This window comes from Haemaphysalis longicornis, unplaced genomic scaffold (assembly GCF_048455015.1).
Source record: "Haemaphysalis longicornis isolate Haplotype H1 unplaced genomic scaffold, Haemaphysalis longicornis Haplotype H1 scaffold_6, whole genome shotgun sequence".
Taxonomy (NCBI): Eukaryota; Metazoa; Arthropoda; class Arachnida; order Ixodida; family Ixodidae; genus Haemaphysalis; species Haemaphysalis longicornis.
Window position 1 is genome coordinate 196,463,120 of NW_027526407.1, and position 23,902 is coordinate 196,487,021.

The 23,902-nt window shown below is 48.7% G+C and overlaps 1 long non-coding RNA gene across 1 annotated transcript in view; it reads left to right on the forward strand.

The window, feature by feature from the left end:
- Positions 1-11,819, forward strand: part of LOC144142145 (uncharacterized) — a 63,157-nt gene extending 51,338 nt beyond the window's left edge. Inside the window, exon 5 of the long non-coding RNA XR_013316860.1 lies at positions 11,716-11,819. This is a non-coding gene — a long non-coding RNA (uncharacterized LOC144142145). The remainder of the gene's footprint in view (positions 1-11,715) is intronic.
- Positions 11,820-23,902: the final 12,083 nt, after the last annotated feature.

The window sequence follows — 23,902 nt, forward strand, 5'->3', positions numbered from 1 at the left end:
CTCTCCCCCGTACCCTCCTCGCTCTCAACAACAGGTGCGGCATTGCGGGAGGAGCGCGTGTACCCCGTGCGCTCCGTCACTCTCAACAACAGCTGCAACGGTGCGGGGGGAGCGCGTCTGTGCGCGCATGCGTCGTAGCTACCCGTGCGCTGCATCGCGCTCAACAGTAACGGCGGCAGGGCGTGTACACGTGATAACGGCGTGGTGGGTGCGTGGAAAGTTCACGCGCTTGTGTACGGAAGTGTGCGCATGCGCGTCTCTCCCCGGTGCTCCTCTCCCTCGAACGCGGGCGGTGTGTATATAAGCGGCGGAGCGCGCGTTCGGAATTCAGTCAAGGGCGTCTTTGTTTGGCTTTCGCTTGACTTGACGCTTTGCTTGACGGCACCAAGCAATAAAGACAGACTTTATCTTCCCACTCCTTGCCTTCGATTCTCCTTCATTCAATAAATAAGAATAATAAAGGCAAAATAACAATTAAGCATTCCCAAACCATACCCAATTACGCAACTTTCACGCGGTACCCCCAACACTCTGCGACGCATTTACTCGAGTTCCCCCCGTTGGAAGATGTGGGTCGGTTTTCTTGTTGTTGTCTACGAGACCACCAATCGCGTGAAGTATAATTACAATATCCCTTATGACAACAAAAGGCCATTCCTAAATATCCGGCTCAGGAAGCAAAATAAAAAAATCACACATCTCCACGCCGTAAACGATCCCGAGGGTGCGAAGCACTGGGACGCAAGTTGTGTATTGCCTGAATGATGAACGTCAGGTTCCGTGCGTGATGATGCACCCTTAGTTTTTAATCATTTGAGGTGCAGTATAGCACTCTAATGACAAGCGCCACCGCTTTCCGCGCTATCATCTCGAGGACCGCTTGACATTTTTGCCATTTTGCCGCTGCGTCTCGCGCTTTCATCATCCGGTCCGCTTCATGCTTTAGCCGTTTGGCCGCTGCTTCCCACGCTTTCGTCTCCGGGGACGCTTGTCTTGGTAGACGTTGAGAAGCAGCATGATGCTGTTTGCGTTCGTTGCCATCCATGACGGAAAGAGGATCCGTGATGGTGAAAGGCGCTTAAATACGCGTTGAAGCGGAGCGCCGTCTCGTGTTTGCACCTAGCGCCCTTTCGTGAAGCTCGCTGTAGTCACCACGCGCACGCCGGACAACTTACGGATTACGGACATTGCAAGGCCGCAAGGTGCTTCGCACCTAAAAGTCCCCCGAGAAAATCTCAGTGAATGGGATTGAGGCACCCCGAGGTAATCACGATCATAACAAGACCGGCAACCTTTGCTTAGTGGATGCAAACATCCTATCATATATACACCGAACCTGGAAAGTTGCCCGTAAAACGTAATATTTATAATCAGATAAAGTGCGCTGTCTAGCTGTGTAAACGTTATAGGAAATTTCACTTTCGAAGATACTGTTCAATGATATCACGTACTGAAGCACCAGAAGCACAGCCTGGTGTTTCGCGTAGTTCGTTGCGGCTAACATGGACTTTAGACAAAAGGGCACTCTCGCAAGGCGAGACCTTTTTCCGTAGGAAATTTTTAATATTTAGATAACACGAATCGTTTAGATTTCCTAGGGTCGGTGTATGTATTCAGCGTCAAACACGTAGCAATAAAAATTTTATTGGTTTGGTAAATACGTGATCCATGCGGATACGCCCGACAAACTTTAAAAGTTCGTAATATAAACCTAATGCTTATTATGTAACCCGCCACCTTTCGCTGGATCTCTACTGCAGCTGCGAAAAGAGGGCTACGTTATCAAAATAAATTGAACAAATCCGGTCTTTGGACAAGGTGATGAAGCCAATTAGGTTGCCCGTGAACGAAAGAGCTTGGCAGTTATCCCCCTTATGCAGGGTTGCCACAAAATGTTGAGCAATATTTGTAGATGGGCCTCGATTAAACTCGTTGTGCGGGTGCCCGAAACAGTGTAAAAGGTACGTCGTGGTACGTGCATGCTCTTAGGATACAAATCTGCCTCATACCACAGGGGAGTCAGCACGTGGACCGCGTATTTTTGTATTTGCCTATAGGGTGTCAAAGTAATTGTGTATGGGGTGTCACAGTCGTAACTTGGGCCTCATATTTCTGAAACGGGTGAGTGTCTTAACGCGCTCGTGTACATGCAAATGGAGGAGAAAATGCTTTGCACCTCCTTTTCTCGCTAAATGGTGTTGATGGTTGCATTGGTACCGTTATCGGACATGTTTCGTGCAAACAACAGGGAAGGTGCCCCGTGGGCCAAACAACGCTTTGCCAGACCTCCGGCGGAATGCTTCTACAATATTGAATTGCAAAAAGACCACCAGCTGGCGCAGTTTCTCTCAGCCAAAGGGTGCATACCGGAATGCCTGCTTGTGCGGGGATGGATTGGGTGGAGAAAGCAGGCAGGCAAAAAGACAAAAAAAAAAAGTGGGAGAGGACACATATATACACGTATACGGGGCGAAACCCTAAGAATGTGCATATTTATTCAGGGCTGAACACTAAGAACAAAGAACAACAAAAAGCATTGCCAGAGTTCAGCTTCCTACTCGAGAAGAAAGCGGAGCGCTGCGTTAAAGGCCGGATTTCGGTCCCATATATGTGTCAGCCGATTATGTCAAGTTCCGTGTGCAAACACGCAGCATATAAATATAAAGGCCTCAGTCCGGGTTGAACTGATCAATCTCGGCTTCGTAAGCTGTCCTTGGTGAAGCCGCTACAGATGCAAGGCCCATTTTACTGTTTTCGCGTTTCCAAAAACACGAAGTGTAAAGCCTATATGGCATTTAAAAAGTAGATTAGGCTTTTTAGAGGTAAAAAATAAACACTCTAATGGAGCATGGGTTCGGTCAGAAGTGAGAAAAAAAATCCTATTTTTCGCTCACTTAAAAAAACAAGGGCCGAGAAAGCCCTGATGGTTTTAATAACGTTTATCAATATTTCGCGCTGACAGCTAATATAAACAAAAAGTGGCCCAAAAACACCGAACAAAAATTTTATCTCTTTGAGAGACACCAGTACGAATAAAAACATTGTCTAATAAAATAGTCCTTCAACGTAAGAATAAAAATGGTGAAAATTTAGACGACCTCTTGGTAATGGTAAGCGAATTTAGGCGTTTAAAATTTATCTGCTTCGAAGACGACAGGAGGCAAAGAAAAGGTCGGAAGCCGACTTTACAGTATGAGAGTCATTTCCAACCGCTAAGCTTTCGCGTTCACAGTAAGCAAGCAGTCATAAGGGCTTATAATTTGTAACTGGTTGGTATCGTTCGACCTTTTTATTACGTGGCTACAGTTTCTGGAATGGCAGTTTAGAAATACTTACACTGTTTTGTGTAAACAACAATGCTAATCCTTCACGCATTGAAGGGAAAACGTACGCACATATACCGTGAAAGCTTTCTTGTACTATATATATTGCTGCAGCGTAGATGTCGGTTTAAGCGGCGGCCGAGCCCGTACAGCCTTATTCTTGAAGGAAATCAGACTGCAGTCATCAAATCATTAGTACTGCGCAGAGAGGTCTCTTTTACGGCAATTATGTGGGTGCAGTATGGTTATGTGAATAGGGAAGTGCATCATCACACTGGCAATACACACCTTGCGTCCCGGCACCTCGCACCCTCGGCATCGTTAAGGGCATGAAGATGTGTGAATTTTTTTATTTCGCTTTCTGAGCCGGAGATTTCAAAATGAACATTTGCTATCACAAGGGGTTATTGTATTTTTACTTCATCCGATTGGTGGTCTCATAGAAAACAACAACAAAACAGCTAGTTTGTGTATTGTGAAAGTACTATAGCCAGATCCCCGATCATATTATGTAGTTTTTCTGCATAACAATGTCGGCCACGTGCCTGCAAATATACCCCATGGTTTCTTTATTGTTGTATGGGATCGCAGGAGAAATCGACACAAACGTAGCATGGTCATTTATTAGGTAATAAACTACAAGCCTCACCTTCTCTTCTGACCTTACATTTTTGCACATATTGCCACGAACGGTTTGTATGGTTTTGTTTATTGTTTGTTTTTACTGCCTGGCCACGTCCGGCTGTGTTATCTGCGTTCCAAACAAAGCGCGTCTTTTATTCTTTACTTTCATACCGGACGGGCTATCACATTCAGATGAGCACACTGTTTCGTCCTAACGTCGTTAGCCCAGAATATTCTTCTGTGATCTGCAATGTTCTGGATGTGAATCGATGGTTCCAGAAACACTTGCGCCGAAAGATAAAAGCCTGCAGAGCAGACGCCATGGCATTCGATCTCGACGCTCGCTTGAGTACGTCAATTTGCAGAATGCTGCTTCGTCGCCTCTGTATTCTTTGAGTCGGTAGGGGAGCGCAAGTTCGCTCAATAAACGTGTTTTCCTCGAAGATCACTGCGTCGTCTTTGGCTTCGCGACATCTGGTAAGGTGCGGGGTACGCACCCTTTATGACGACCTCTACAAGTCGCCAGCCCGGTCCAACTAGAGCCAGCCTCCGACTGCAAGGATTGCCGCCGAAGTTCGGCCTCCTGCCAGAAAGACCCAAGACAACGACTGCTGCAACCACCACCATGGTGCAAGCACCAACGTCGCCAATGCTGCTGCAGCAGACCCGGGAAGCGCCAACTTTCCGAGGAGCCCCCGCTGAAGACCCGGAGGAATGGTTGGAGAAGCTGGAGCGAGTGCGAATCTTCAACAGGTGGGACGATGAAGAAACCTTCCGGCATGTTTTCTTTTACTTGGAGGATGCAGCTCGAACTTGGTTCGAGAACCACGAGAGAGCCTTGACCGACTGGACGCAATTCAAAATCGAGTTTCTTAAGACCTTCACGACCGTGGTGAGAAAAGAGCGAGCTGCGCTTTTACTGGAAACTCGAACGCAACACCCTAATGAAGGAGTCGTAATCTTCGTTGAGGAAATGAAGCGAATATTTCATCGCGACGACCCGGATATGACGGAAGAAAAGAAACTCAGGTTTCTGATGCGAGGAGTAAAGCAACAACGTTTTGCTTGCCTTGTCCGCAACGCCCCCAAATCGGTGGCCGAATTTGCGTCCTAGGCGGCCGCCATGGAGAAGACGTTGGAAATTAGCACGAGGCAGTACGACCGTCGCATCAACGCGGTAGTTGCGGACACAATCGATGCCGGGGCTCTTAGCTCTGACACACTACGTGAGACAATCCGCGCTGTGGTCACGTAAGAACTGCGGAAACTCTTCCCTACAACGTCGCAACCCCAGGTCACCTCTATGAGCGACGTAATCCGGGAATAAATTCAACTCGCTTTGGAGACTTCTACGCCTTCCGAAGTACCTTGTGAGCCTCAAGCTAAGACCTACTCCGCGGCTGTTCGACGTCCCCGCCCTGCTCCAACCCGTCATCGAGAAGTCCCGCCGTACCGCCGTTCACTGTCGCGCGGCCGATCCCCTGCAGTCCAAAACCAGGCACCGAGGAAGACGGACGTATGGCGAATCGCCGGTAATCCTCCGCTGTGCTACCACTGCGGATAGACCGATCACATCTATCGTCGCTGCCCGTACAGGAGACTCGGACGGCGTGGTTTCTCCGTCGACGCCCCACGCCCCCGACCCGGCCAGCGCCCTACTGAGATCGACGAGTACCTGTCCAACACCAACCGAGGACCAGCCCGCTTCAACCGATCGCCTTCGCCCTACACATACCAGTCGCCCAACCGCCGTAGCAATGCTGATTTCGCACGTGGGAGGTCCTCCAGCCCACACGGGGGAAACTAAAAGAAGCACGTTCGGGAGGTAAAGTTGCACAACGACGGAAAACTGAAAACCATCCAACTACGCAGCGACTCGCTGAAGACCCTGATTCACGACATGCCCCTACCCCGACGACCCAATCAAACACTGACGTGACACCCGACCACGACGACAGCAAAACAGCGCGACGCGTACCTTACATGACCAAACCTGCCGATGAGAATACAGCGAAGACCACGGCGCACAGTGGCCGACCGTCAACACGCAGAAGCCGAGATACGACGCCACGACGCACCCGGAACTCAAAGAAGGCAGCGTTCGATGTTCAGCGGTCCATCGACGGCTTTGAAGTAGTCGCCCTCATAGACACCGGAGCGGACTACTCAGTCATGAGCGGAAGTTTTGCGTCTAAGCTGAAGAAAGTTATGACCAGATGGGATGGTCCGCACATTCGAACCGCAGGGGGCCACCTCAGGACGCCAAGTGGAACGTGCACATCGCGCGTCGCCATAAACGGCGCAACGCACCCTGCGGAATTCGTCATTTTGCCTAACTGCTCTCGCGACATAATTTTTGGAAGGGACTTTTTGACGAACAACAATTGATCTACAGACCAAGTCCGTAACTTTTTCCTCCGATCACTCCATGACGCCGGAACCGAACCCCGAACACCGTGCTGCTTTAAGGATCGCCAATGATCATGTCAAACTGCACCCGCTCGCAAGCTTGATGATCACCGTCTACTGTGAAGATGCTGTTCCTGACGTCGACGCTATCGTAGAGAGTGACCAAAGGTTGCTCCTCGACCGCGGTGTCTCCGTTGCAAGAGGCATTGCGCGCTTTACGCAACGCCAATTCCAAGTTTTGGCCACTAATTTCAGCGAGGAATACCAGCTATTAAACAGGGGCGCTGCTATTGCGTTCCTCGAAGAAACGCAAGAAGCAAGTGACGTGATCGCGGTTGCCGAATTTGAACGCGCACCCGAAGATACCTTCAAGCTTTCGAATACCTTCTACGTGAATCCGGCGTTACCGCAAGAAGAACGGAAGAAATTATTCCATTTGCTGCATTGCTAAAGAGAGTGTTTTTCGTCAAACTCAAAACTACGTCAGATACCTCTATCGAAGCACCGAATAATAACCAAAGATGGAGCCCAATCCTACCCGACTGTCACCGTACCGCGTCTGTTCACAAGAGTGGGAAGGCATCCGGACCCAGGTCGACGACATTCTCAGCAACGACATTATACAGACATCGAAAAGCGCTTGGGCTGCGCCGGTCGTACTCGTGAAAAAAAAGACGGCACATTAAGGTTTTGCATTCACTACCGGCAACTGAACAAAATCACCAACAAGGACGCGTACCCCCTCGCCCGAATCGACGACGCGCTCGACCAACTCTGCCACGCGAAGTACTTCTCATCGATGGATGTGGAGACCGGCTACTGGCAAATTGAAGTGGACGAGAGAGACCGAGAGAAGACGGCATTTATAACCCCAGACGGCCTATACGAATTCAAAGTGATGCCGTTCGGGTTGTGCACGGCGCCAGCAATGTTTCAAAGAGTCATGGACACTGTGCTTGCTGGCCTGAAGTGGCACACCTGCCTCGTATACCTCGACGATGTTGTGGTATTCTCCCGGACTCTCCACGAACACCTTGCAAGGTTGCAGTCTGTACTCGAGGCCATCCGTACGTCAGGGTTAAGGCTGAAGCCTGAAAAGTGCCGCTTCGCGTACGACGAACTGAAGTTTTTGGGCCATGTCGTCAACGGTGCGGGCGTCCTGCCTGATCGGGCGAAAACGTCCGCCGTAGCGAATTTCCCAAGACCGAAAGATGATTCATTCTGAGGGAGCAGCGCAAACTAGACAGGACAAAGGGTAGGACACAACACGAGCGCTTACTTACAACTGAAGTTTTTATTAGAAAATGGAAGAACATATAAAGAAGCCTGCGTACTAACACCCCGTGACATAGGTCATGCGCACAACACTCTTCCACACACTGAAAGTTGTAGCTCATGTAAAGGGCAAGCCTTCCGATGTAAAGGGCCAGCCTTCGTCCCATCTCTCGTCACATTGTTCTAAGCATGGATGTTATCCGAAACTTAACGGGACAAGTATTTTGTTTTCACACAAAGACGCGCGCACAAGGGAGATATCCGAAGCCTTCTTTATCAAAAAGAATGGTGATGACTGCATTAGTTCCCCCTCGGAGTGCTTGCTGGATTGTGAAGTTGATTACCTTGACCGCGCATGAGCTACAACTTTCAGTGTGTGCAAGAGTGTTGTGCGCATGGCCTATGTCACGGGGTGTTAGTACGCAGGCTTCTTCATATGTTCTTCCATTTTCTAATAAAAACTTCAGTTGTTAGTAAGCGCTCGTGTTGTGTCCTACCCTTTGTCCTGTCTAGTTTGCGCTGCTCCCTCAGAATGAATGTATACCAACTGGCCCAGTTCTCGACCTTGTTGGACCGAAAGATGAGAAGGTCGTGCGGAGATTTCTCCGACAATGCGGATACTACTGCCGCTTCATCGCAAACTTCGCCCGCATTGCAGAACCACTCACCCGCTTGACGAAAGATAGCACCCCTTTCAGCAGGGAAAACACACAAGAAACAGCTTTCTTCGAGCTGCAACAATGCCTGTAAAGCCCGCCTGTGCTCGCGCATTTCGACAAAAACGCCGAAACGTAAATGCACATGGACGCCAGTGATATAGGCTTGGGTGCTGTCCTCGTACAAAAGCAAAGCGGGTGCGAGAAAGTACTCGCCTATGCCATCCGTGGTCTGTCCAAGGAAGAAGGAAACTACTCAGCCTCTGAGAAAGAGTGCCTCGCGATTGTATGGGCCGTTTCAAAATTTCGCACAAAGGTATATGGAAGACCATTCAAGGTTGTGAACGACCACCATGCGCTGTGTTGGCTCGCCAATTTGAAGGACCCCTCTGACCGTCTTGGTAGGTGGAGCTTGCGCCTCCAAGAATTCGATGTTACAGTAGTCTATAAATCCGGGAGGAAACACTCCGACGCCGACTGCCTGTCCCGTGCCCCGTCGACCCACCACAACAAGACGCCGATGAAGACAGCTCGTTCTTCGGAGTCGTGAATGAGAGCGACCTGGCCGCCCAGCAGCGTGCCGACCCCGATCTACGCGTCATGATCGACTACCTCCAATGATGCAACGTCGCCGTGCCCAGGGCCTTCAAACCCAACTTACCTGCATTCAGCCTGAAAAACTCCATCCTTGTGAAGAAGAATTTCAGCACCGGAACGATAGCGAAATATCTTCTGGTCATCCCGGCAGATCTGCATGAGGAAATTTTGGAAGCGAGCCATGACGACCCGTCTTCCGGACATCTCGGAACAGCTCGCACAATTGGAAAAATTAAGATGAAGTACACCTGGCCCCGCCTTGCATCCGACGTCACCCACTACGTCCGAACCTGCCGTGACTGCCAGCGACGAAAAACGCCACCGACGAGACCCGCCGGACTTCTGCAGCCGATCGGCGTCCCATCCAAGCCCTTCCAACAGATTGGAATGGACCTTCTGGGCCCGTTCCCTACATCCCGATCCGAGAACAAGTGGGTTGTCGTAGCAACAGAGTACATGACGCGCTACGCAGAGACCACCGCTCTTCCGAGGGGGACTGCACAAGAAGTCGCAAAGTGTTTCATAAGACAAGTTGTGCTGCGAAATGGAGCCCCGGAAGTCCCAATCACGGACCGCGGAACGGCCTTTACTGCGTAGCTGATGCAAGGGATATTACCCTACAGCAACACGGATCACCGAAGAACGACGGCGTGCCACCCCAAAACAAATGGACTAACGGAACGCCTGAACAAGACAATCGCGGATATGCGGTCAATGTACGTCGACGTTGAACATAAGACTTGGGACGAAGTGCTCCCGCAGGTCACCTTTCCGTACATCACGGCTATCCAGAAAACTACGCCGATGACGGCGTGTGAGCTTGTCTACTGAAGACAGCTGACTACGATGCTCGACGCCATGCTTCCGCACGTAGAAGACGACGAACTCAACGCCGACGTCCAAGGATACTTTAAGCGTGCGGAGGAGGCCCGCCAGCTGGCACGAGTTCGTTAATGGACCAGCAGCTGGTGAATGCCGGGCGCTACAGCCTCCGACGCCGAGACGCTGAGTACCACCCTGGGGATCGTGTGTGGGTTTGGACCCCCATCCGTCGATGCGGACTAAGGGAGATGCTTCTGCGACGGTATTTCAAACCCTACCAGATTATACGACGTGTCGACCAACTTACCTACGAGGTGATGCCCGATGGTGATTCCGGAACATCAAGACGATGCACACGGCCTGAAGTCGTCCACGTGGTTCGCTTGAAACCTTACTATGCAAGGTGACGGACTTTTAGATGCGACGCTCAGAGCATCTTTTGTCGGTGGCCCTGTCCTTACTGCGTGCGTCCGTTGTTGTCCGCGTGCGTCCGTTGTCCGCAGCCACTCTCCCGCTCTCCTCTCCGATAGAGAACACTCTCTCGTGAGTGGCATTGGATTGGATTGGCTTGGCTTGGTTTGGATTGGATTTCATTAAAGTGGATTGTGTTGGATTGTGTTGCGTCATAGCCGCGGCAGACGCATTGGCGCCGGCGCGTGCCCAGGTGAGAGCGTGTAAGGCCAAGCGAGCTCTCACTCCGCCGGTGGGCGGCGCTGCGCGCGGTGCTGCGCATGTGCACTACTCTCTCTCTCCGCGGTTTCCTCTCCTTCGGGCGCGCTGCGCATATATACTGCCTAGAATATAACCGGCGTGCCGCACTCCGGTGGCCTTTCGGTCGACGGTTGCTCTCCGCGTGCGCTTGAACCACCTCAGCGTCGCATCACGCCAGGGTTCCCGCGAGGGGAGGCGGGCGTAATTTTTTAAGTGTGAATACACTTTATAAGCGACCCCAAACCATCCACCGCCGGCGGCGGCGTCCGCAGTGCTCCTCTATAAAGAAACAGCATCCGGCGCCAGGTTTCGATCCGCGGACTTTGCGGCCGCAGCGCGACGCTCTACCGATCAAGCCACGGACGCGACGGTGATATCAGTGTTGACGCGCCTTATATCTTTAACGCATTCAAACTACGTCGTCAGCGGCGTGCGTTGGCGACTCAGCGGCGTTATAGCGGCTTGATAACTGCGTGGTGTACACGTGATACTACAAACCCGATGGAAGAGATGGAAGAGAAGGCGGCGAGGCGGTGGGCTGCGGGGGCCGAGCGCAAGCGCCGCAAGCGGGCCGACAACCGTGCATTCGCACTTTCACATTCTCCCCCTCGGGGAAATGCGGGGGAATTTTTTGTTGTTTGTTTGGACTGTCTTTTATTTTAGCATCGGGCCGATGCACTCTTAGAGGGGGGGGTAATCCCGCGAACCATGTAGGGGTTTTTTTATTGTTTGTTTTTTTCTGCCTGGCCACGCCCGGCTGTGTTATCTGCGTTCCAAACGAAGCGCGTCTTTCATTCTTTACTTTCATGCCGCACGGGCTATCACATTCAGATAAGCACACTGTTTCGTCATAAACGTCATAAATTATTTCCCCCTGTACTCCAGTTATTTGCAAAATTTCGGTTACAACTCAGCTTTTTTTATTTTATTTTCTACTGAGTTATGTTTGTAAAAGTGCAGAAACATTATTAAACTAGAAACTCACACTCGCTGATTTATTTGAGAAATCTCTCGTTACTATCAGTGCTATGCGTTTTTGACATATAAGCCAACAGCGGAAATATAAGTTGTGGGGATAAACTTTACATAAAGTTTGTTGATGAACTAGCAGTTTTTAGACTGTCGTTGATTCGGACACTTCTGTTGTATGTTGTCTGTAATGGAGTTGGGATCAACGTACCTCAAGCATACTGCTCATAAATTTCCGATGCCTCAAGTAGTTTATTAAATGTGAATTTTTGGTTCTTTTAACGTGGCAAAGAATTGTGGTTCAACAAGGTTGACAATTTTTTTTTCAGTGTGACAACGAGACTCCTGGAGGCAACTGCGGTCAACACTGTCACTGCGACAATCGTACAAATACTTGCGTACGTGACCGGTAATAAAATATTTTCGCAACGCATTTGTTAAAAGGCTGAATTACAGCTTTTTCAGCAGCGCGTTTCCTGCAGAAATGGTAACCAGAAAGGTGGGCGTCAAACAAAAGTTTGAGTAAATTTTTGGAATATCCTTTTTTGCTTATAATAATTGTACCAGCTCCAAACCACACTTAGTATTGGTTTTTTCAGGTCTCCAAGCCCCGCAAAAGAAACAAAAAGTGTACTACAGCGGCCACATAGGCTGCGCAAAAATCTTTTGAACAGTAGTTGTGTCCATGGTACATCGTTGATATAATAACTTTACGTGTAATATACCCCGCATGGGTGTCACAATCTCTCAGTTTTTTCTATTACAGAGTTTTACTCAGAATTTACGTTGTGGTTTCCCGGAAACACTTCGTTGTGTTTGTACATCATTTGTTTTGCATTAGCGATACATCTGGCATCAATACTGCGTGCGTGTGCTATGTTTTCGGTTGTAGACATAGGCCAGCTCGCCTGTAAGCACAACAGATGGTATTTAGAACTTCAACCACATATTGCCATAGGACCATTCTGGCTCAAAACGGTGGACATACACCTTCAGCAATAATTATGGTGCTCCAATGCGAGGCATTCCCACATGGAACATGGACCTCACCTGGTTCGCCTCAGCAGTGCCTGCGATTTTCAAAAGGCGTATTTATATCAACGACACTCAGCAGCCTTGGTCCGCAGACACTAGTTGAACGCCGATTGTCTCCCAACTGGCGGCGTCGCAGAAACGTCGCTTCGTATCGGTTTCTGCACGCGGTCGGCAGACTGCCCAGTCGCCCACGTCTAATTACGGTTACGTGCACCTGTCTACCGCACCTCCCTTATTTCTGAAAACTACCAGACTACCAGAGCAATTTCAACCGTATACATGAAATGAGGAATATTCTTACCACGGCATTGTTAGTGTTTGTTCTGCATGAAATGCAATTGTTCCGACAAATTTTCTGACCATAATCGATTTCGTGAAAACAAACTAAGAGAATGCGGCGGGATTTACCCTTGCTTTGTTTCTGGCCTATACTTTTATGCTTTCTTACAAAGTGTTATCTTAAGGAGTAGCGAGAATTTTTTACTTGCGCAGATGTCCTTGGGCGTGAAACGGATCTGTGGCAAAAAAACGTCGTAGAAACACTGTTTTGTTAAAATAATGCGTAGTCGAGCTGCATGCGTTTCAAACGCGGTGTAAGAAATACTATATAGGATGAACCTCCGCCACCCCGTCTGCAGCCAGCACGACCACAGTGTGTTCCAGGCTAATGGGGCACCGATCGCGGAATTGTAGAGGCCGTGGGGGCATGGGGACCCAACCAAGTGACAAGCGAGGCTTCGCGTAGCGGTTGAGGCGGTGCAGCGCTGTCATTGTCTTGCCGCTGTCAGCGGGATGATGTGCTAACCTGAGCAGTGGCACGGAATGCGTTCGTCAACTGAAAACAAGTGCTTTGTTTCGAACTGTAATTGGGGCAACCGAACTCTTGAAGAGCCAGCGCCGCTCTTCGCTCGTTCTCCCCTTAAATACGTCCTCAACACGCACACACTAACATTCATGCCATTCCCTAGAACAAAAGAATGCTTCGTGCAATATGACGCAAGCATGCGATCGAGGCATAATTCTCAGCAAGCCAACGTTGCTTGGAAGAAACAGTCACATAACAAGGAGCTTGCTAAACTGTGGTCGCCATAGGCATCCACAAAATGATATCTGCGATGCACTAGTAGCGTGTTGGTCAGCACTCTGTATGGAAGTATCCGAGGTGTGAGGAGCCGCGTGTCTGGACAGATAAGTCATCGCAAAGAAGCAAAGAAGAACTGCGCGTGCAGTGGTCACTGGAAATCGCTTGGCGAAGAGGAGCGAAAAAGAAGTTAGGTAGATCAGACGGGGCGAATGCTAGAAGCACACCGGGAGTGTGTTCTAGAATCTCTTGGCTGGGCGTGAACGCTAAAGGGACCATCGCGCCGAGAGACTTCGTGTCAGTTCAATCCTCCTCGAGCCACTCCGACTAGCAGCTTCGGCGAAACGCTGGCGTTTCTCAAAGAACGAGCGTATCTTGTCGCCCGGAAGCAGTGCTACGGACCAGTACCACGCACCAGCCTACGGCTCCATCCAGGATATTGAACTCGCACGTGAGTGCGAATAAGTTCGAGTGGGACATGTTTTGTGGGACGGTTCCTATTAGATTAGTTCGATTTTTATTCGTGCAGTTTACCTGTGTAATTGTTTTGTTAATATACTGTGTGTTTCGTCGGTTCGCCAACCTGGATTGCTTCCTATCCGCCTGGCAAACTTAACCTCCTAATTCAACAAAACTCTCCGCATAACACAAGTTTTAGCTAAAAGTGGGCTACATTTTTTCCCATCCTCCGAGCACAGATTTGAAGCTGCCTTGTGCCTAACGAGAATAATGATTGTTGAGTGTGTTTCTAGGCGCTTGGTTTTTGGTATTTTATAAAAGTGCTTTGAATGAAAGTGTTTCAATCTAGATTGTTTACAGACATTATAGCGGGCGGATCTCAAAACATCTCAAATGATATTCAGTTTTGTGCGTTGTGAGCCTGTGCTACTCGTGAATAGATGTTGTTAGATATAAATATAGGCACGAAACACACACACACACACACACACTCACACAAACACAAACACACACACGTACGCACTCACGCATGCACGCACGCACGCATACACGCACATGTGCAAACAGGGGCACACACACACACACGCACACACGCACACGCTCACGCTCACGCAAACGCACCCGCACCCGCACCCGCACACGCGCACACGCAGGCACAATATTATGTATCACAGTCCCGTAACAACCATTTTATATTGCACTGTGTGCCCATCACGTCTGTTCATGAACTATGCCTAGATAATAAAAGTTATTATTTGTTCCTGCGAAGAAAAAAAGAAATTGTCTGGAGAGAGAGCAACATGCCGAAATAAATTGTAGAATCAGGCTAAACGTGACAGTATTAGTGAATATATCAACTACATCTTCTTATTTTCAGTGCATGGATGAAACAGGAATACGAATAGCACTCAGAACACCCTGTGTTCTTTATTGTTTTGTGTAAGATTGAAACATACAACCTATATAAACGAGTTCTATTGAACTCGTTTATATTGAACTCGGCTATTGAACTGATTTCTCTAAGTTGCAGCAATGAGCGCATTCGATAACCACTTGAAAAAGAAAGCCACAAAAGCAAAGCAGAAACGCAAGGCGTATCGTTAAAGACGAGGAAACCACGCAGTGGCAGTGCGCGCTGGCGGGAACTATAGCTTTCGGAGTTCTTCCAGATGCGGAGGATAGAGTAAAATATCTTATATTTCAAGTGTTTCAGAGTCCCTTTAAAACATACAGGGCCATCCGGACTGCCTAGGCCTGCTCTCAGCCACTTAGAAATGTACTGGATGCTGTGTTCTGCAAAGCGCTGAGCACCCCGCAAAATGTATTTCACACTCAGCGATTGCCAGTGCAACTACAATGTTCCCGAAATCACGGCACATTTAATGTGCTTAGGAGTCATCGGTGTGTTTACAGCAAAGATGACCCCTGCCTAATTGAATCACCTGTCTGTGCCTATAAGATGCCTTGCAGGAACAGGTCCGCAAGCGATAAAAACAAGGTGATGAAGAGTTCGGACCAAGAGCAACAGGCGTGCGAAGTTGGGTCTTTCAGGTAGGAGTAACGCCTCGTAGAGACGTACGTACGCTCTCGCAGCGCAGGCGTAGAAAGCACACGTGCCAAGTGTAGGGGTGCCAAAACAAAGGCAAAATGTGGATGTTTAGCAGAGTAGCTTGCAAGTAGCGAATCCTTGGGAGAGTGCACATGTTGCAATTGTGAAGCAAGTCCAACTCCGAGAAGAGCGTAGTGAGTCCCATCTCCCATCACCACTGCCCTGAACCTACACTGCGCGAGATCGGGCAGTGCGCTGCAGCAACAGGTCACCGTAGTGGTGACATGTGGACTGTGTTTCGGGGTGCAGCATTGGCGGCCATTTCATCCGCCACTTCATTACCGCCAATGCCAGAGTGGCCTGGCACCCAACCCACAGTCACCCCAAGGTTTGAAGAATAAGCTACCATAATCGTTCTGAAGACAAGATTAATGACATGGTTTTTTGATGACTTTCCGGATGATAATGCACGGACGACGCTCAACGAGTCTGTATAAATGACGGATGTAGGAATATGATGTTCAACTATGTGACTTACAACTAGAAATATGCCATATGCCTCTGCCGTAAAAATACTTGTATTAACATTCATTGTTCTACATGCTTCAAAATTGGGCCCATGCGCAGCACAAGACACCGCAGTGGACGTTTTAGATGCATCGCTGAAAAACTCTGCAGCCCTGTATTTATTCTGCAGATGCATAAAATGCTGCAAAATCCCACTTCTTGGTGTCCTGTTCTTATTGTAGTGTACGAAAGACAAGTCACATGCCACAGGACGAAGATGCCATGGTGCTACAAGATCAGTGTGAGATGATTTGAATGTTTCTAAGAGGGAGACGTCATGAATAGTCACCTCATTCCTCACTCTCTGCGAGAAAGGAACAGCAATGAATGGGTGGTTTAAAAAGAGTTTAGTTGTGGACGTATCATTAAAAACCGGTTTAAAGGGATGGTTATTCATTGATGAGATTTTGGAGGCATATAGGAGGTCAACATAGGTTCGCTGGTACGCTAAGCACCATTTGTCGCACTCTGCATAAAGACTGTGGACAGGACTGGTATGGAATGCCCTACAAGACAGGCGAAGCCCTAAGTGAAGCACTGGGTCGAGCATTTTAAGTGCTGTTTTTGTGGCTGACCCATACACAACGCTTCCGTAGTCCAACCGTGACCCTACCAACGCGGCATAAAGTCGAAACAGGAGTTGTTTGTCTGCACCGTACGATTGGTGAGACAGGACTTTTAGAATATTCATTGTTTTTATGCATTTTTGTTTAAGTCGTTTTATGTGGGGTATGAATGAGAGTTTCTCGTCAAACACGACACCCAAAAACTTGTGCTCTCTTTTTACTGGAATCGAGTCCCCAAAGAGTTTTACGTCGGGATCGGGCAGTATGCCCCGCCTTTTTGAGAATACAACACAGGTACTCTTAGAAGGATTAAGTTTAAATCCATTTTCATCTGCCCAGCGAGAAAGTTTATTTACCCCAAGCTGGACCTGACGTTCAAAAATGGATATGTTACATGATTTGAAAGATATTTGAACGTCATCTACATACATCAAGCAGGATATGGTTGGCGGCAGTGCCTTTCGGAGAGAGTTCATCTTAACTATAAACAAGGTGCAGCTCAATACGCCACCTTGAGGCACGCCATTCTCCTGCACGTGAACATTTGAAAGTGCCGAACCGACCCTGACACGAAATGTTCGTTCGGACAGGTAACTTGAAAGAGTATTAAGCATGTTACCTGTCACACCATAGGATTTTAGGTCTGCAAGAATGCCATAACGCCATGCCGTATCATAAGCTTTCTCGATATCAAAAAATACGGTCATGCAGTACTGTCTGTGTATAAAGGCATCCTTAATGTAAGATTCCAGTGCAACTAATTGATCATTTGTGGATCGCCCTGCCCGGAAGCCTGCCTGGCAGCTCTCGAGAAGACCGTTGTACTCAAGGAAGTACACGAGCCTACGGTTTATCATCTTCTCGAGGAGCTTGCACAGGCAGCTTGTCAAAGCAATGGGCCAGTAACTAGAAGGAGAGGAAGAGTCCTTCCCTTCTTTTAGGAAAGCCACTACTATGGCCTCCCTCCAAGAGCGAGGAATGTGCCCCGAAAGCCAAATCTTGTTATATAGGTGGAGGAGTGTTAGAAGAGTGTCTGCGTGTAGGTACTGTATCATTGTATATGTGATGTTGTCTGGGCCTGGAGCTGAGGGTTTACAAGTGCTCAAAGCGGTCCTCAGCTCATGAAGTGAAAACTCCGAGTTTTAAGAGGAGGTCGCCTTATCATTATCAAGTAAAGACTTCTTTTCGGCCAACTGTTTCTGTTTAATGAAAGTGTCAGTGTAGTGTGCTGAACTGGACACGTGTTGGAAGTGTTGTGCGAGTGTGTTAGCCTGGTCTTCCAGTTTGTCCCCTGTTGTACTAACCAGGGGCAGGCTGTGTGTCTGTTGTCCTTTTAGTTTGCGTATTCGTGTCCAGACGTTGCGGGAGTCAGTGTAAGAGTTTATGGATGTTACGAATGAGCGCCAACTCTCTCGTTTTGCCTCACGGCGCACACGTTTTCCCATCGCCTTAGCCCTTTTGAACAATAAAAGGTTACCCGACGTGGGGTACCGACGAAGGATACCCCACGCCTTGTTCTGGGCCTCTCGCGCCCGCGTACACTCCTCATTCCACCACGGCCTCCGCTGGTTGCGCGGGGCTCCAGAGGCGTGGGGAATGGACCTTTCGGCGGCGTAGATGATGTGCGCCGTGAGTAGTTAGGTAGCTTCTTCAACGGGTAGGTGTCCTATGGATGTGTGGTGTAGTTTGGATGTCTCTGTAAATGTATTCCGGTTAGCTCGTGCTTCATTGAACCTATTATGGGAAGATGGACTGCTTGGGCCTTTACCTATGTATGTGAGTGAGGTGGGGAAGTGGTCACTGCCATATGGGTCAGTTCCCACTCCCCCCTCGACAAGAGGAAAGAGAACTGCGGAGCCAATAGCCAAGTCAAGACATGAGTATGTGTTGTGACCTATGTTATGGTATGTAGGCTGTTTATTGTTGAAAAGGCATACTCCAGAAGATGTGAGGAATTTTTCTATCAGGCGACCTCGGGCATCCGTTCTGGAAGAGCCCCAAAGAGAGTTGTGAGCATTAAGGTCGCCTGTAAGGATGTATGGTTCGGGCAGCTGGTCAACCAGCGCCTCGAAGTCGGAGCTCGTAAGTGCAACTTCAGAAGGAATGTATATGGAGCATACCGTTATCAATCTATTAAATATTATTATGCGGACGGCTACAGCCTTAAGGACGGTGTTCAAGGTGACAGGGTGGCATGCTAAGGATTTGCGGGTGATTATGGCAACACCGCCAGAAGAGTGTGTGCAGCCATCCCTGTCTTTCCTGTATACCATGTAACTATTCAAGAAATTTGTGTGTTTGGAATTCAGATGTGTTTCCTGAACACACATTATACTTGGCTGATTGGCATGCAGAATCTCATAAACGTCGTCAAGATTCTTCAGAAGGCCTCTGCAGTTCCATTGAACAATATTTTCTCTTCCCATTATTATGTGTTCAGAGCTACAGGAGTGTGACTATTTATGTAGGGTCTTTCGGGGCTTGCACTCTTGGAAGGGGTTTTCTGACCTTCTCTACTGACCTGGACGTCACAGCCCGTTCCTTCCGCTGCGATGAAAGCCGGAAGGGCTCGACGTCCATGTCGTCATCTGAAGGCAAGGGGGTGCCTAGCGGACTGGGCCCCCTTGACATGGTACCCTTTCGGGTGTTCTTTGCCTGCGCTGCCAGTGCCGACGGCGTGGGCAGCACCCCAGATGGCACAGGCAGTGAGGCGTGGGAGGGGGTCGCTGCGACTGTCTCCGCCCCCATCTCGTTCGGGCCCTCGCGTGTGCTTCGGGCCGGTGGAGAGGGGGAAACGATGGGTGCAGCAGCATCCCCACCGGACGTGGATGCCACCACAGCCGCTGCTGGCTCAGCGAGCGGTGCGGAGGCGGGTTGGGCTGCCTGAGGCAACCCAGGGGGGGTGGGGCGGCGGCGGGACCAAGTCTGACTCGCGGTACTGGGTCCCCGCAGAAACCAGACGCCGCTCCGCCCCCCGGCGAGCTGCGTCGGCGTACCTCCCCAGAGGGAAAGAGGCGAACCTCTTCCGCGCCGCTGGGAAGGTGATGTTTTCAGTGACCTTGATGTTAATGATTTTCTTTTCTAATTGAAACTTTTCACATCTGCGGGACCATGCTGCGTGCGGCCCCTGACAGTTTGCACAGGTGAAGGTAGTAGAGTCACAGTTTTCAGTAGGGTGGTAATGTGCGGCGCATTTCGCGCAGGTCGTTTTGCCGCGACAAGAAGTTGTAGCGTGCCCGAATCGCTGGCACTTGTAGCAGCGGCGCGGGTTAGGTATGTACGGACGTACACCACACCTAATGAAGCCAGCATTGATGTGCTCAGGAAGTTTTGATTTGTTGAATGTCAGGATTATATGCTTTGTGGGGATTTCCTTATTGTCTAGTCTGATGGTGATACGCCTCACTGCAGTTACACCCTGATCTTTCAGGCCTTCCAACAGATCAGCTTCGGTCTCATTCAACAAATCGGTCTCCGAGATCACACCCTGAGAGCTGTTGAGGCTACGATGGGGAGTGACTCTGATGGCCAGATCTGCCATGCAGGTTTGCGACAGGAGGTTAGTGGCTTGTTGCTGCGTCTTGACATTGACTAGGACTTCACCGGTACGGAGTTTCTTAGCATCGAACGATTTTCCGAGGATGCCTTCCAGGAACTTAGTGATCAGGAATACGGACATTGAAGAAACAGGGTTTGTTTTGTCAACTGCCTCGATAACCAAGAATCGAGGATAGTTGTCAGGTTTCGGACTGTGGATTGTTGGAAGGGATGGAAAGAAAACTTCGGTGCGGCCCCTTTTCGGGGGCCGATCACGTCTGGGGGGGGGGGGGGGGTTGATTTATCCATATGGCATAGGAAAAAGCAGGGAGACGGGGGTACTTTCTTCTTTGACCTTACCCTGGTAGCCAAAGAGGTCCCGGAGCCTCCTGCCTGGGGAACAGACAGGGAGCCCATCCGCCGGAGCTTGACCTGGGCTCCGACGGCCACCGTTCGTGGTTTCTAACCCTCCACCTATAAACACATCGCCACGGTTGGATACAGCTTATGTTTGGGGGCTCGGGGTCCGCGGTATCGCCAGTACCGTCACCAAGATTGCTCAAGGTGCCCCGTGCGGGGTATGGTGCTTTCTTGAATAGTGGGACACTTACATTTTTAGGTAAACATTCAAAGCAACATATGTGGGCTTGGTAAATTTATGCGCCACCATAAAACTTTTGTCTGCATAAAGCATAAAATATATCCCTATAGATGAAGAGGAAGAGGCTGAGTACTGTAGAGTAAAATGGTTTTCGACTCCAACCATGCATGTATGCGTGGTTGAATTAGACAGCCGTTCAGAAGAGCTAGTTCTCCCGCAGGCATGGGGTTGGGGGATTCTATCTTCGGGCTAAATCAGATGGCACGTGAGGAACAGAATATATCCTTTTTGGGCAGCCCCTCTGCTCCGATCACCTCGATTCTTTTCATGAAGTCCATATAAATGCTACAGGGGTCGAAGTAGCTCAACTCGCCAACTGACATAATATCTATTGCTCCAAGATGGCAAGCTGGGCGAGTTCGTACTGCCTCATGATGATAGAAAACAACCAGCGCAAGACAGACGTGGACGAAGAAGGCAAGAGACACAGCGCGGTATCGCGCTGTGTCTGTAGCTTTTCTCGTCCTCGTCTCTCTTTAGCTGGTTCTTTTCTATCAAGATTAACAGACATGTTCCTCCATCGCCGAGTTCTTCCATCCGGGCCTATGGTGGTACGAAACATAAATATGTACGGCTTTGAGGGAAGTGCTTTTGCTCTGTTGCACTCCCAGCTTTGCAGTTAACGCAATACGTTGGCATTATATTCCCACGGCCGATCGTTTGAGTGACAGCCTAGAAAGGAGCTCTATAGTGATGACTATCCTGCTGAGCACTACGTCGCGAGTTCGATTCCTGGCCGCGGCGGCCACTTTTCTGATAAAGGGGAAAGCGAACACGCCCGTGTGTACCAGATTTCGGTGCACGTTAAAGAACCCCAGGTGGTCAAAATTATTCCGGAGCCCTCCACGACGGCGCGCATCATCGCCTACGTTGCGGCGGCGCGTTAAACCCTACGATCAATCAGTGACGACTATCAATGCCGGGAATCCCACCACAGCACGAAACTGGGTGCGCTTGTTCTGGCGCATAGAAGTGAAAGAAGAGCAAACTCGTTTGTGTGTGTCTCGGTACCGGCATCACCATTAGTGCTGTGATTTAAGTCTAATTCGGGCAATAAATTATTTGCTTTCTCGTAGCGAACCTCAGCAATACGCTACAATATATTTTCCTTTCTCGATGAATAAATTTTTTTTTCTTGGACCGAACAGAAGCGTTTTAGGACTATTTATTTTAATGTTACTACAAACAATACCTCTAGGCTTGAAGAAAATGCAAACTTTATGCCTGATGCAGAGGTCAGCCTCATTATTTCTGTGGAGGATTCATACGAAATTACAACCCGAGCGAAAATTGCTTTCCGAAATATTTCAATTCGTCGAAATAAACGACCTCGTCGAATTAAACGACCTAAAAATAAAGACGCATAAAACAATAGCCTATATTCCTTGATGCCGCAAACAAATCGCTAAGTATAAATGAATGGGTATTTGTGTATATACACTTGAGACAAGTTTTTCGGTGGTGTTTTTAAAAAGTTATGGTAAAACATGCCATGTACAGTTTCTAAATCTCTATAATCCTCTTCCCGGGTGCTTGCCAAATGTCACCTTACCTTTCCGACTAAAGCTAAGCAGCGGATTTTTCATAACCTATTTGCTTTGCAAGTAAATTACGGTGAAACTGTGTGGACCCTCGCAAGAAGAAGTGATAAAGCGTTGGCAACTTTTCGGTACACTCGCCAATAAATCTATATGTGGCATGCACATTAGTGTTATTTATTACATGCGGAGAAAAAGGCGCTAATGTTGTAAATAGTAAGCGAAAATAATTGACAGAATTTTCAGGCAATATTTAGAAAAGATATCTAGTCTGACCTTCATCAACAACAACAACAAAATAGTTCTGTCCACTGCAGGGCAAAGGTGTCTCTTTTCCAACGCCTCTGGTGCGGCGCTGCTGCAGTCCAGTCTTGGTTCCCAAATTTCCGAGTTTCATCAGTCACCGTGGTATTGGCTTTCCCCTTCTTGACTCATCTCTTGTTATCCACTCGGTTACCCAAATTGTTCCCCGCTTTTTAACCGTCTGACTACAAGGCCAGCACTACTGCATTTATTTTTCCTGACTTTGACTATAATGTCTACAGCAGCACGGCTTTTTTTGTGAAAAAAAGTTTTGTCTATTGGTGACGCCCATTGCTCTACTGGAAAGATAGCATGTCTTCTGAGTGCTGCCACACCATCCAGGGCAATATCCTTATTCCTTTTGATCGGACCATCCCGTATATTGCATACCTTTCGTGCTGATTGAATATTTTGTTCATTTTATTGTAGTTTTATGTCCATATTTTGAGGTTCATTGATGCGCTCCTAAACAATGTTTTTGCCCCCTTGTACAATTTTTTGGCTTCATCTATCGTTGATGCACACAAAAGCAGGTCGTCAACGTAAATAGCCTTCAGCCGCTTGTTCACCGGGTCAGTAAATTCGGTTTTTATTGTCTTCAGTCAGTGGGTGATTGTGGCTGCTAGTGGGTACGTGCTCCGTGTTGTTTCGAAGGTTACTCTGGTCATGTGTCATGTCTCCGTATCGTCTCTAATATTGCCTTCGTCGTCGAGCTTCCATCACAAGAATCTAAGGCGTCTCTGTCTGCCTCATGAAATAAAATATGCAGGAAGGCTTCTCAAAGTGTGACATGATCGCCACTTTTTAGTTTCTGAAGTTTATCAGCAGTGATGGTACGTTCTCGTTCTAATTCGGCCCTTTTTTCTAGTAGCCATTCACAGACTTTCCTTTTGTTGAGCAAGGTGACGTGTCGAACACGACTCGGATTGTGGTTGTTTGTATTCTCGAATGACGGCTTGGTGTGGCATATCGTAGCAAAGCGTTGCGAGCCTTTCTTTTTCGCCTTGGACCCTTTCTGCTACATTCGATGAATAATATTCCGTTATTGCGTTGTCGTCGCGAATGAGCGTTTCTCCATTTTTGCTTGATCTTCTTGTTAGCAGCATCAGCCTCCTTCACGTGGTGTTGTAATTAGTATCCAATTTGATGTTTTCTTTCCACTGTAAACTTACTCAATATCGGTCTGCAACCTTGACTCTTCTATTCTCAAAATCTTCAAT